General features: G+C 41.1%; 1 non-coding gene across 1 annotated transcript; it reads left to right on the top strand.

Annotated features, from left to right (window-relative positions):
* The first annotated feature begins 1,690 nt into the window (after nt 1–1,690).
* On the top strand, nt 1,691–1,758 carry Trnaa-cgc. Its single transcript has one exon. It is a non-coding gene; the product is annotated as a tRNA-Ala (tRNA).
* Nucleotides 1,759–14,585: the final 12,827 nt, after the last annotated feature.

The raw sequence follows: 14,585 nt of genomic DNA on the forward strand, positions 1-14,585 counted from the left end.
TTCAATAGTCATGGTTATTAGCCTCTTTCATAGACACTCAGAGTTAGGTTTAGGTCACATGAGGCCAAACAATGGAATTCCTGCTCCCAAGGACAGAGGAAAACTGTAATTTCATTTCACAATCAGCATGCACACAATTTCCGCCTGAAACATTTGTCATCCAGAGCATTGTCTAAACTTAAGTGCTATGGTGTAAACATCTATCCTGATATTTCGTGGACTCCAAGGATACTGGACTATGTCCTTGTTTGGCTTCTCTGTTCATCAAAGACTTTTTTCCCTGAGAATCTCAAGTTCTCAGACTGAGAAAAGCCCTGGCCCCCCTTACATGTGGTACCATGATGGTACATGTGGTACCAAGACAAGCGCATCTTTGCAGTTGGAACCTGAGACTGAGCACTTCACAGCTGAGATCTGTGAATTTCCAGATCTGGACCAATTAGGAAGGGTTTAGAGAGCCTCAGCAAGAGCAAAATGTGGCTCCTGGAATATTCCAATAGAGATATGTTTTTAAATGCCTTGAAAGGAAAGCAAAGAAAAAAGAAAGCATCCATCACTGGGGCAGGGAAACCTCCCCTGACTGATTATGACATAAAAATCCCCTCCTTCCCCCACACCCTTTGCCCTTGCCCTTGGCTATTGTGTCATGCTGGGAATATACAATTTCGCTGCCAGAGCAAATCCTATTGTGCACGTTGCTTTCACTCATTTGATTGACACTTGGAATCTTGATATCTCAACGTGATCACCTCTCTTGCGTCTATCCTTTCATCTATACATCCATGTTGTCTGTTTTGGCTAACAAATCCCAGTAAAGCAAAGATGGCTTAGCATATTAATAAACAGATATTCCACCCTTCATTGCAATCTAAATCCCCCTTTCTCATGTGAGCCATGGTTAGAAATTATTAGAAGCTATATACTTTTTGAACCCCATCAATCTATCACTGATGCAGAAAGGAAAGGGCCCCCTTCTACAAGTGAAAAATCCTTCTGCTGGCCCAACTCTCTCTCTGTAATTAGCTCACATTGCTTTCAATCTTTAGTAAGGTAACAAATAAGCTATTTCAAATAGGAAGAGTTTAAGAAGGTACTGTAGAAAATGTGCATGGAAACATGTGGTTGTTGGTGGAGACATTTACTTTCACATACTGCTCATAACAGATACCATGTCATTCTCATCAGTTGAGAGTAGGCAGAGAACCAAGAAGCAGACACAACACCTGCCTCTGAATTGAAGCTCTTTCAAGAAAAATAAATTGACTGCATCATAATAAGAGACCCAGCTATCCCACCAGTATAATCAAAGTTGTTCTTAACACACCACAAATGCAAACCCTCTGACTTCAACATACCATTCCACATCCTCCCTCTCAGCAATCCTTTCTCTCCAGAATGGCCTGTAAGCCTATTGTACCATAAAACGGAGTGCAAACAATACTGCGATACAACATCCAATCTCCTAGTCTGAGTTCAGGGCATCCAAGATCATCTAAGGTTTGCAAGATACATCAGGGGGCATCAAGCTCCACTAGAGAAGAAGGGTGGAAGAAGAACATCTGCTGAGAGCCTGTCATGTTGCAAGCATTGGAGTTGTATGTCACATCAGGTCCTTGCAATCCCAGGAGGCAGTATGTTCTCCACTTCAGAAATGAGAAAAAGAATAATCAAAAAGCGGAATAAGGGGCTAGGGTTGTAGCTCAGTGGTAGAGTGCTTGCCTCGCATGCATGAGGCCCTGGGTTCGATCCCCAGCACCACATAAAAATAAACAAATAAAAATAAAGATATTTCGTCCATCTACAACTAAAAAAAATATTAAAAAAAAAAAAGCGGAATAAACTGGCCAACATCAGCTTCTGAGTCATGGTTTCTAGAGTCCAATATCATGCTCTTTATGTGGTAACCTGCTGCCCCAATTCTGGATCACAAACACGAGGCATGGAAAATGAGAAACAATTAAGAGTTAATGTTTTATCTTAAAAGCAAGAATGAGTCAGTATTTAGCTTAAACTTTTTTTCTTACATATAACACTCTGGAAAGAATGTAGAAAACTTATTGAAGGAGGGTAAAATTGAAGATAAGGAGTCCAGTAAGCAGGTTATAAGTGTTCCAGTAGAGGTTTGATAAGAGCTGGAAATAAAGCTCATATAAATTAGAATTTCTTGGTATTAAGCTACAAAAGCAAAAAAGACATTCAAACCTTCTAGCTACTTTGGAAGGGTTTGTAGTTCTCACTTGAAGGGTGAGTCTTGACAATGCAGCATAACCAAAAGCTCCAAAAGCCAGGAGACAAGGAGAGAGACCCTGGTGTCGGGATGCTTCTGCTGCCACCCTGCATGGAGTGACCTCCAACCATTCCTCTGTCCTTCAATGCCTCACTTGATTTGAGAGACCTGGGATAAGGCAGCTACTTGACCAAATGTAAGTCACATGCAAGAGGTCAAGTTTAGAAAATGAAAGATCCAACATTCTGGGATTCCCTGTGGAATGCAGGTACCTGGAATACATTCCAACAAGAGGACTCACAATAAATTAGAGCTACTCCAGTGTAAATCAGATCATCACTCGGAAGGGCAAAAGGATGCTAGAGAGCCAAAAATTTGATCAGTGTTCTCAAGAAACCCCAACAGTGAATCCGAAGAAGAGAGAAAAGCATCTGAAGTGCTATGAGCATCCAACAGCCTACTGTGTGCCAGACAGCAAGCTGATGCTGTGAGAGACAGAGGCAGTTAAAAAACATTGGTTTGGACTTTAAGAAGCTGACTCAGAGCACAGGATCCAGATATCAGAAAGATAAATGACAATACTAAGTCACATATATTTTATGTCACATAAATGGTACACATGATAATGTCTATGAGATTCTGAGAACAGAGAGATTATTAAATCTAAAATAATTAGGAAAGCCATTCTAAGCATAGTGAAATTCCAGTGGTATGACAAATTTGGGCCAATGACAGAAAGGGACAAGAGTCTAAGCAGAGTCATAGAGATGTAATATTTTTAAATATTTTTTTTAGTTGTAGATGGACAAAATACCTTTATTTTGTTTGTTTATTTTTATATGATGCTGGGGATCAACCCCAGTGCCTCACACATGCTAGGCAAGCGCTCTACCACTGAGCCACAACCCCAGGCCAGAGATGCAATTTATAAGATACATTTAGGAATCCATTCACACACTGTAGTCTGGGAAAAAGGGTTCACGTAAAGAACTATTCCTGACTAACAGTCAATGATAAAAAACGTACCCAGATGAGCAACTTTTCCCCATCTCTTTTCTCTTTAGCTGACCTCAGTCAATCACTCAACAGTTCCATTTCAAGACTTTAGGGAGGAAAGTATGGAAGGTGCTTCGTTTGCAGGATGGAGGGGTTGGGCTCGAATGTGTCAGTGGTAGTGAGAGAAGAAAGAAAACAGATCTAAGAGAGACTGGCATTGTGCTCCAAGTTCCTGACTCCCTTCCTGGACCAGAGACACTTGGGTTGTGCCAAACTCAGCCAGCTCATTATCAGGCTGCCAAAATGCCCTGGACTATCCCAACCACCCCATTATCCTCATTTTGCTCCCTCCTTCCCACCCATCAGTAACACTATCTCTCACCAAGCCACAAAGCCAAGCCCCAGGAAGAGGAGTGGACCCAGGACAGGGAAAGAAACCTGGATCCTCCTGACTCCTGGCTCCTCAATAGCAAGAGTCTTCTGCCGTAGCAGCTGATTCAACACCATAATCAGGGATAGTGGAGCCACTTCTCCACCCCTGAGCTTGTTCGTCTTCAAGATATCCACTTCCCTAAGTGGTACTATAGGTGCTATAAAAAGATAACATTCTTGGCTATTGAGGAGAGTGTTTTAATGAATATTGTTAGTGCTCATTGTGTTGGTATATATGCTCAGAATGCTAATATATTTTCAGTATCCTGATTTCAATTCTACCAAATCCCTGAAGTAGAATTGCTACATTGTATGGTACTTCTTTTTAAATTTTTTGAGGAACCTCCACATACTGTACCTTTCTTTAATTTCCATGAATAGTATACAAATGCTTCAGTTTACCAACATCCACATTAATACATATTGTTTCTCATTTGTGTGTGTGTGTGTGTGTGTGTGTGTGAGAGAGAGAGAGAGAGAGAGAGAGAGAGAGAGAGAGAATGTCGGGTGACATTTCATTGTGGTTTTGTTTTTCATTTCCCTGATAATTTGTGATGCTGTGCACTTATACATTTTGGTCGTCTCTATGTCTTCTTTGGACCCCAGCCCAATGTTTATTTGGGGTTATTAGTTCTTTTTTTTAACTGAGTTGTATGTATAACCTAAATGTCAATCAACAGATAAATGGATATTTTTTCAATGTGGTATATACATTCAACAAAGTCCATTCAGCTTTATTTTTTCTTTTTTAAGGAAATTAATTACACAACATGTAACAACACGGATGGACCTTGAAGACATTGTGCTAAGTGAAATAAGCCACTCACAGAAACATAAGCACTGCAAGTTGTTATCTATACGAGGTATCTAAAATAGTTAAATTCACATAATTAAAGAGTTGGGTGGTGATTTTTCAGGGCCTAGGGAGAGGGAGAAATGGGAAGATACTAATCAATGGTCATAAAATTTCAATCAAGCAAGATGAGGCGCCTCTAAAGATCTGCTTTACACCTTATACCTACAATCAACAATAATGTATTGTATACTTAAACATTGTTAAGAAGGTAGATCTCACATTAAGTGGTCTTACCATGATGAGATGAAATAAAAGAAAAGAACAATGTGCTAACTACATCCTCAGCTGCTTACTTGTAGGAACCAGTCAGACCTCCAGAAGATTCTGCCAGCAATTCTAGAAACTAATTTCCAGACATCTCCAAGCACCAGAAGGTGACCTTCTGCTGTTCTTCCCTCTCCCAGTTCTGGGGCATGATGCAACAAGCTTGGTACATTACATTAGTAAAATGAACTGCAGAGGGCCAAGAGGGGCAGCAACCAGGCAGAAGGGAAGCACAAAGAGCAGGCAACTTTAAGGAAACTCAGAAAAGTGTGAGTACTTATTTCCTATCTGACAGGTATGGCTCAGACAGCTTTTTATCCCCATTAGCCTACTTTCCCTATGGATTATGATAACCTTAGTCACCTTTAAAATCAAGTCCAAAACTTGAAGCCAATTCCAAGTGGAGTATTTAGATGTTTTTCATGTTTCTAATTCTTTGATATGTTCAGTGGGCTAATCAAGAGATGCACACCAGACCCTCAAGAAGCTCAGTTGAAAATCAAGATCTAACTGCATGAAATTTACCTCTGAGTTGAGTCTGGGGTACCCAATTCCTCTCAATGACTAGTTGGTACATTATCCATGAGGAACCACAGAACTCTTGGGTATAGTTGAAATGAAAACTAAGGAAGATTTCTATGTTTCACCATAAAATTGTGACTGAATTCAAGATGTATATGACTATAATAATAAGATAAATAAGTAGGTAGATAGATTAATTGGTTGATTTCATAGCAGAGCATCCCAAAATTCTTCAGTACTCTTCCTATGCATTGTTTGAATTCAGGCTTAGCAATGTGACTTGCTTTGTCTAACAGAATGAAGTGAAAAATGTTGGTTTTTCAGTTCCAAGTCTATGCTTTAGGGACATGCATATTCCTGCTATCACTTTTGGAACACTTTCTTCATCATGAAAATAATCCCAGACTGGACTGATAGATAGTGAGAGGCTAGCAGAACAACTGGGGCGGCCAGTTAAGGCATCTATGTTAGTCAGCTTTGTGTCACTGTGAGAAGAATACCTGACAAAAACAACAGAGGAGGAAAGATTTATTTTACTTCATGACCAGTTCCTGGTCAGCTGACTCTAAGGCAGAAACATGATGGTGGAAGGGAATGGCAGAGGAAAGCTGCTCAGTTCATTGCAGCTGAGAAGTAGAGAGAAAAAAGGGGGGGGGGTGTAGGGAGAAGATAAATCTTTGCAAGGAATGCCCCAGTGACCTACTTCCTCCAACTAGGTCCCACCTCCTAGGAGTCCATTCATTTGTCAATGATATCAAACAGATTAATCCTCTGATGAGACCAGAGTCCTCACAATCCAATCATTGCCTAAAACCTCACCTCTGAACCCTGCTATACTGGACACCATACTTTCGACACATGAACTTTTGAGGACATTCCAGATCTGAACCATAACAGCATCTCAGGCCAGCAGTCCCCAAGTGACTTGGCAACTGACCAAGGACATGTAAATGATCCCAGCCAAGACCAGAAAGACTGACTATCCAGTCCAGATTTCTAACCCACAGAAATGTGAGCGAAATAAATGGGTGTTTAAGTCAGTAATTTATGTGCTGGTTTATTACATAGCAATATGTAACCAATACACACACACACACACACACACACACCCTTGGGTTTTTGGACACCCTATTTCTTTTTGGACATTAGTAATTTTTCCAACTATTCCATCCAAAAGCTAAGCTTATCACCCCTCTGCAAACCTGCCCTGTGGGCTCTACAGTTATATCCAGATCATTTCTGAATTTTACTCTTGATGCATCTGGAATTTCTATTCAGTCTTGCCAATCTTCCCTTTCTTTCTCCACCACCATCAGGCCTTCATTTCCTTTGCCAAACACTGGAATCATGTCATAATCGGTCTTTTCTTCTAATACTTTCCAGTTCTAGCCAATCTTATCCACTACTGGCTTTGTCAGAAGATGGACTTCAATGTGTCACCTTGTTCTTTCTATGGTGCCTCACTTTTCCTAATACCTTACTTAAGGTCAGGACAAAATAAAAATAAATGGTATTGAGTATCCACCATGTACCACACAAAACTGAATAACATAGGGAAGTTTAAGTCTATTTAGGACAATAAAGTTCTGTGTAATCTAGCCCCATTCTATCTCTGCAGATTCCTGTTTCAGAAGCCGTCTCCCTAAAACATGTGCCCTGGCCCTCAGATATGAAATCCCTGGTATTTTCACTCATACCATTTCTTCCCCAATCCTGCTGCCTAAAACTCCCTCCCTAGTTTTCCCAACTTTTTTATCTGTCTTCCTTTGAGGCCCAACTTAAATCCTAACTCTTCTGAAAACTTCTCTCATTGTCCTTGTCTGTTTATTTCTGACTTCAGTTTCTTTTGACTCAGTTCCTTAGTGTACTTAGTTGTCAGCTAGGGCATCTGTAGGGCTGGTTACCATGCTAGCCTGAGATGGGGGGCCTGGCTTATTCCTTCTCCAGCACCCAACACAGTGCTAATGGTGATAATAATGGCAGGTAAAGATGAATTTAAGTAAGAAACTCTTTCCCAAGACAATGGAAAGGTTTGGCTTTCCTATGTTTTAAATAAAAGTTTTGCAAAATATAAAACTTTTGGTATGGGTATTTGTCTTAATTTTAAAAACATCATAGATTCTCATCTGCCCCCCTCCCATGCCTCGCCAGGAGTCAGATAAATGATGGACACTTCCTAACATGTAACCCCCAGTTACTGAACACTCACCAAGATCCAGGCACTGCCCTGGACATTTCATATGTATTTTATCACTTAAATCCTACAGTAGTCCTATGTGGCATGTATTATTACCTTCCACTTTATATTGAAGAAAGTTTATTAGCCTTGAATACTCTCTAAAATATGACAGCCGGCAAGTGACAAGGATAAGATTTGACTGAACCCAAAGCATGTGCCCTTAGTAAGCTATCATGCCCATGATTTACCTGAACATATTCCTCTTAGGGCATCTAGATCATTGTTTTACTATCCCATCAATAGTCCTTATCTCCTAACCAAGATAAAAATAGCATGGAGCCTACCTAATCTAGTACCTTCAGTGAAGGCAGAGAAATGCCTCCACCCCAAAAATGTCCATGTCTTCATCCACAGAACCTGTGAACATGCTGTGTTAAATTACATGGGAGGATTAATATTGCAGATGAAATTAAGGTTACTGATCTTCTAACTTAGAGGTAGGAGATGATGTTGAACTATCCAGGAAGATGCCAATCCAATCATAGGAACCTTTACAATTGGAGGTGGAAGAAAGAAGAATCAGAGATGGAGATGTGACAATAGAGATCAGAGGACATGGATAGGAGTTATGTAATTGCCAGGAGGGGTCCCAAGCCATTGAATTTGGACAGCTCTAGAAGTAGAAAAGGAAAGGATACAGACTTTCCCCTAGAACCTCCAGAAAGAGGGTCTGTTTTTAGCCAGCGAGAGCCATTTCAGACTTCTGACCTCCAGAAGAGCAAGGTAATATATTTGTGTTGTTTTGAAACACCAAGCTGTAGTAAATTCTTACAGCTGCAGTAGGAAGCTATTTTGCCTTCCTATAGAAACAATTAGTGCCAGCACATGGTCTCATAGTTTGTCAAGAGGTCTCATGGCTCAGAAGGTACAATCTATACAATTATAAGAAATTGTTTTGATTAAATCATGATTACTGAGGCATCACAAATTGTTTCCACAATTAAACTGAAGAAAGTCTTTGAAGAGCCACTTCAAATTTTTTAAGAAGAAAGGAAGAGAGCCAACCTCCATCTCCTCTCCTGGACTCAGATCCCCTGTAGGAACCTGCTCCTTTAAAGTTCTGATTAGCTGAGATTTCCTGTGGAACTAATGCGTTCTTACTAGTTTCCAAATGATGCCTCTGTCCTCCCAGTAAAATCAAAACTGCCAATAAGGTGCAGGCCAGCTGCTGGGCCTGTGCTCTCTCCTACAAACCACATACACAAATAGGAAGATGGTATCCGAGGTTATAATTTCCTGGCCAGCAAGTGTCTTGGGTTTCACTTCAATGGTTAAGGATGTGTCACCCAGGCGCCTTAGTATGGGGCATTTCCAACCTTCAATTAAAGGACTATCATTTACTCTATATATTAACATCTAGAACAATAAACACTGTGGAACACAGTCATTAGATACAGCCATAATCCATGGCCTGCTGAGTGTTGATGTCAACCCTGCTGTGCTTGACATCTGAAATAATCCCAAAGAAAGCACCACATTTTCTAAGCCAGGACTACATTGAGGATACCCACCCCTGGCTGCATTCTATCTCCCCACCTTCATCTTCTAACCTGTCGACATCTTGATTCAAGACATTTAAAAGCCAATTAAAAAGCCCTTGTCTTTTACAGAAAGACATCCAGGCCTACCTTTTCCCTTGCTGACAATAATACTACTGGTTCCCCTTTGGTGGAACCTATTGGCTATTACTGCAAATCACAAAGCAATTCAGATTGAGTTATGATTCTTAATCAAAAGGATGTCAGAATGGTGTAGGGTCACAACCAAAAAGCCACCCCCCTCAAAAAAAAACCCACAAAAAACAATCTTGAGTTTTTGATGCACAAAGGGAAGAGAGTTGATAATAAATAAAAATGCACTCAAACTAGCCAAACTGTGGAGCCATGTAAAAAGTACCACAATCCTTCCTACACTGCAAGATCCATTTTTGTCATAACCTGTCAACACAGCATAAATGCAGTTTTTGCAGGTCTAGCCACCTATACTTCTGAGGTGAACCCTTCCTTCAGGGGATGCAAAATTAATACCAAATTAAAAAGACTCCTCTGTCAAGAGTCGGGGTTGGGGGAGAGGGGAATCTCACAGTATTTATTATACACCAACAGGTTGTTTAGGAGACATGTGCTGGGTTACAAGTGATAGAAAGACCTGTATACTGAGATTGGGAAGCAATGACACAAAGAAAGCCTGCTCAGAACTCTAGAGCACCCTGGGACCCAACAACTTCAGGACTGGGTCAAAAATAGGCCTTGTTTATTCAGGAGACTGCAGCGACTGTCCACTGCCTTAGTGTCTGAATCACATAAGTGAACCTTCCCTGGGAAAAGGTCTAATATAGTGGGTTGTCTGTCACATTTACAGCATCCCCATTTGGAGAAACCATCAGACCCCATCATTTCATAGGCACAGGCCAGAGAGGCTGCCCCTGGCTGAGTTGCCAACACCCAGTCTGTTGGGCAGCAGCAGAGCCAGTGAGTTCCCAAAACACAACACGAGGAAACTCCATGCTCCTGGAGCAATATTCCTCAGAAGGAGGCCTGTGCACACAGAGGGCATGTAGCTTTCCTGTGTGTGTATCCTTAAGTGAGTTATGATTCTTCCAAATTATCTGTACCATTATTCCTCTCCACTGATAATTTTTCATTTTGCTTTGTTTTTGATAAAGTATTATTCACCATACATGGATTTATAGAAGTGGATTGGGAAGAGTCTCAGCACACTACTCCTTTTCCCTGAACAGAAGGACTTTCTGGAAATAAAGGCCACAGTGCCCTATTGGAGGGAAGGTTTTTTTTTTCCCCCAAGTGGACAAAGGCATTTTCTGATCTCAACACCCAGTAGCTCTAGTTGGGCTGGGATAGAGAGGGTGAGAGGCAATCTGGTGGAGGCTTCCCGGCTTCTCCATAGCACGTGCTTACTAGACTTCTGCACACCTAGTCTGGGTCCCTGTGTGCTGGCTCTTATAAACCACTCTGGCTGGCTGTACCTGTAGGCTTTCACTGTGCATGGCCGCCACCTGCTGGGCTATCCTGGGATTGACTGGTGGGGCCATGTAACTGTACACCTGGCCAGCACAGGGAGGTGTGAGAACACATTGTCAAGTTCATTCCGTGGCTTTCATTCCAGAGGGAGCCTCTAATCTGGCTGTAACACACAGGAATCTGCTTTTTAATAGTCTTTTGGAGACCTAAAGTCTACGATTCCCTCTGGTCATTCATCTGAGAGTTTAATCACCTTCTCTCAGAAATATTTTCCTTATTTGTGATCTCAACGATCCTTCTGTTGAGGCTAATTTACTACTGATCTGTCCTGATCAGGAATGAAAAGCAGCCACTACCAATTCTCTGAGTACAAGACCTTTGTGGGCCTGGGGAAAGATGAATGAACGTGCCTCACTTCTCTGGAAAGGTCCAAGTCAATTTTTCTTTACTCACTTTAAAGTATATTTATCATCTCCGTGGCTCTGTGGCTCTTCTCAGAATATGCTCAATTTCTCCACATCTTTCTTTATCTGGAGATGTGATACCTCTGGGAGAATCTGACTGAAAGCAAATGTAATGATTCCAGTATCGTGTGTATGTATCCCTCTAGGTGACCATTCCTTTTGTAAATATTTTCTGAATATCTCATATTGCATGAGGCAAATAGGTAAGGTTCATGTGGAATATAAGATGGATTGCTCAAGCACTTTCCAAGGAGGGAGGACATAAAGCCACAATGCTTATTCACAAACCTCTACAACAGTATATGACAGGAACAGTCATCAGCGTCACTGGAAGCCAGCAAAGGGAGAGAATCCTCTCAGCCAGGACATGGGGAGGGCTTCATGGAGGCAGTGGGAATTGATCTGATCTTGGAAGGATATGGAGAATTTGGTTGAATCTAAGAAGAAGGAAACCAGAAGGGGAACGAGCATTCTTGGCAAAGCTAGCAGCCTGAGGAAAACCCTGGACACAGTGAATACTGGGCATAGATATGACAGGCTGGATATGGTTGCGTTTGAGTGAGTCAAGGGAACAGTAAGGAAAAACTAAACTGAGCCAGTCAGTGTGGGCCTCCTACGATGGGGAGGCATTGAACTATTAGGTATTGTGTTCCCCTCATACAACTCCTATTTGACTTTATTAACTTGAAAACAACTCGTTTTTTTTTTTTGTTTTTTTTTTTTTTAAATCATGCTGACCCTAAATCAGCTCTTATTAATGTCACTTTGTTCCCATCCAGGATCAGCTCTTGGTTTTGACTTGTTTGCTCCAAGTTCAGGTTTGGCTTTCACTGTGTTATTCCACTATGTCTGAGCAACTGTCTTACCCTAGCATGCTTTACTCCCCCTCTCCTGATCACAAGATCAGTTCCAACTGACTATTCTGACTCACTCACTTCTTTCCTTGATGTGGTACGTCTTTTATTCTTCCTCTTTTCTTTCAGAAGAGATAGGAAAGCAGGGTACACAGAAGGGAGACCCCGAGCAAGTCACATGCCCATTATGGCCTCAGCATTCTCATCTCAGAGGCACCTATCTAACCCCTTTGGTGCTTTCTAGAGCTTACACCATATAAGGAAATAACCTCAACAATCCCAGTCCACAAGCCATTACACCCACCCCCACTGCAGTGTCATTTCCATAGAATAATTGTAGCTTCCCTGAAAGAATTTGCTTATGAAATTGATGAAAAATGGAGTTCAAAACAAACTGGATGTGCTTTGAGTTATTCATTTCCAAATGGGAAGAGAATAGAGGAAAAGATGGGAAGCAGACCCAACTTCCCTCCTTGCCAAAGTGCCTCTCTTCAGGAGGTAGTTTCAAAGACAAAGAGAAATGATGAATTAGAAAGCAAAACAATGATCTACAGGTGGCACCCAGCACTCTGCTCCCTTCTCAAATCAGCCAACTCTGTCTCCTCCTCCCCTCCTCCCTCCCATCACCAGGTCCTGCTTGAGCCAGCCTGTCAACAGAGGCAAGACTTTCCCTGGGTGGTTCTCACTAGAGCCAGTTACCCTACAAGTCCTGATTTACCCACCTCTGCAAGTGATGAGTCTCAGGAACGGCTGCTTCAGGTTGCTTACTATACTGTGGTTCTCAGTCTTCCTTTGGTACTAATTGCCTTGAGCACCTACCCAGCAGGAGGATGAGATGAAAAACACTAACAACCAGTGAATTAGTAAGCTCCAGCCTCAGTTTCCTATTAGGTACTAGGATTACATGAGCCCATGTATCAGGAAGAATCTAGAGGGTTGTGAGAAGAAAAAGGGAAAAATTGAACTAGATCAGTTCCACCTGACTGACTGCAGTTCCAACTGCAAGGAAGGTGGCATGAGATCACGATGAAGAATTCTATCTTGTCTCACTACTTCTGCATTGCTTTTATTATTATTGGGGTGCTTCATAAAATAATTCCACATCAATTTTTAAAATTAATTCTTACAGTAGCTCTGCAACATTAGAAGTTGTAAATCCTATATTGTAGATAGGATGAGGTTTTGATTTTCTTATGTCTTACAGTGAGTGTACCCGAAATCCATTATAATTTTTCTTGGATTGAAGGAAGAAAACATACTGTTGAAATATATACAGTTTAATGATAAATTAACTTGAGAAGTCTCTTAAGCATGGTACTTTAAGAAATAATGCAGACTCTTTGAAACTTGGAAGTTTGCTGCTAATTAACAAGGAGTATTAGGCTTCTCAGAAAGAATAATTTACATTTCCAGCCCTGATGCTTAGCCACAAGTGTGGCTTAAGAAGACAAACGGAGAAAGGACAGTAACTACAGGACGGTAATGAAAAGTAGTAGCAGCTGAATAGTCAAGAAGGGACCCTGCAGGGGGTGACAGCTTTCATATGAATTGGTCATCTCTGCTCACCTCCAAAGAAAAGACATACCAGCTTGACTCAAACCCCATGGAGTCTTATAAATGCTACCAAGAAGAAGAAAGACCTTGGAATGCATGAGAGGACCCACAGGAATGTAGAATATTGTCCTCCAATTTTTTTTTAATACTGCAGATTCTTTTCAGTATTCTATGATTTAAATGGTTTTTGCATGCAGCTGGAGCATATTCCAAGATCTTTCAAGTTTTTACTTCCTCTCACTTTGACTCCTAGTAGGCCAGAACAATATTTGTTAACTCGGTTACCAACAATGATGCTCTGGGCCTACAGCATTTGCATACCGAGAAAGTCCTTTGCTTACCTTGATGGACATTGAATTTATCCTTCAAGCCCAGCCCTAATCCTACCTTTTCCCTAAAGCCCTCCCTCATCACTTTTCTAGACACTGAATCTAATTACTTAGACTGTGAAATTAAGACTTCTGTTCTTAAATAACTAACAACACTGACAGAACAGAACACCTTATTTCTTCCATGATGGAAGAAACTATTTCACCATTCTCTTAATTACAGTTGGTATTTGTTGTTGTGCTTTAGATTTTCAAAAAACTCTAAGTGTAACATCTTACCCCACCTACACAAAAGGTTTGAAAACAGATAGGCTTCTTTGATTGCAAGTGACAGAAGCCCAACCTGATCAAGTTTAACTAGAAATAGGAATTCAGTAGAGGTGTGCTGAGCTTGCTCATAGAATAGATTTGGCAGGGCAGATTTGGAGGGCCCAGAGACGAGAATGAGAGACTTGATTCCTCCCATAGTTCGTCAATCTATCCTAAATGCTTTTCCTTCCCACCTTCCCCTCACATTTCTGTTGTCTCATGCTCTCCTGCTTAGGCCTGCTCATGAACGTGAAAGCAGGGATATTCCCTTCCTTTGACAATATGTACATAATACCAATTCAACAGCATTACAAGACTGAAGCCAGGAAGGACTAATTCTCTCAAGGAAAGGCAAGTTCTGCACGTGAACCAAAAGGAGAGGTGGACAGATAGCAGAGCAAACAAAAATCCAGTCTCCACTTCTTCAAGTCACAGTTTTTATCCTCTGAAAGCTACATATAAACTGAAGCTGACACAAACTACATAGCTGTTCTTTAGCTCAATCAAGCCACAGGGCTATTCTTCAGCAGTTGCAAGATACAAAAAAAAAAAAAAAAA

The sequence above is a fragment of the Marmota marmota genome, unplaced genomic scaffold (assembly GCF_001458135.2).
Source record: "Marmota marmota marmota unplaced genomic scaffold, marMar, whole genome shotgun sequence".
Taxonomy (NCBI): domain Eukaryota; kingdom Metazoa; phylum Chordata; class Mammalia; order Rodentia; family Sciuridae; genus Marmota; species Marmota marmota.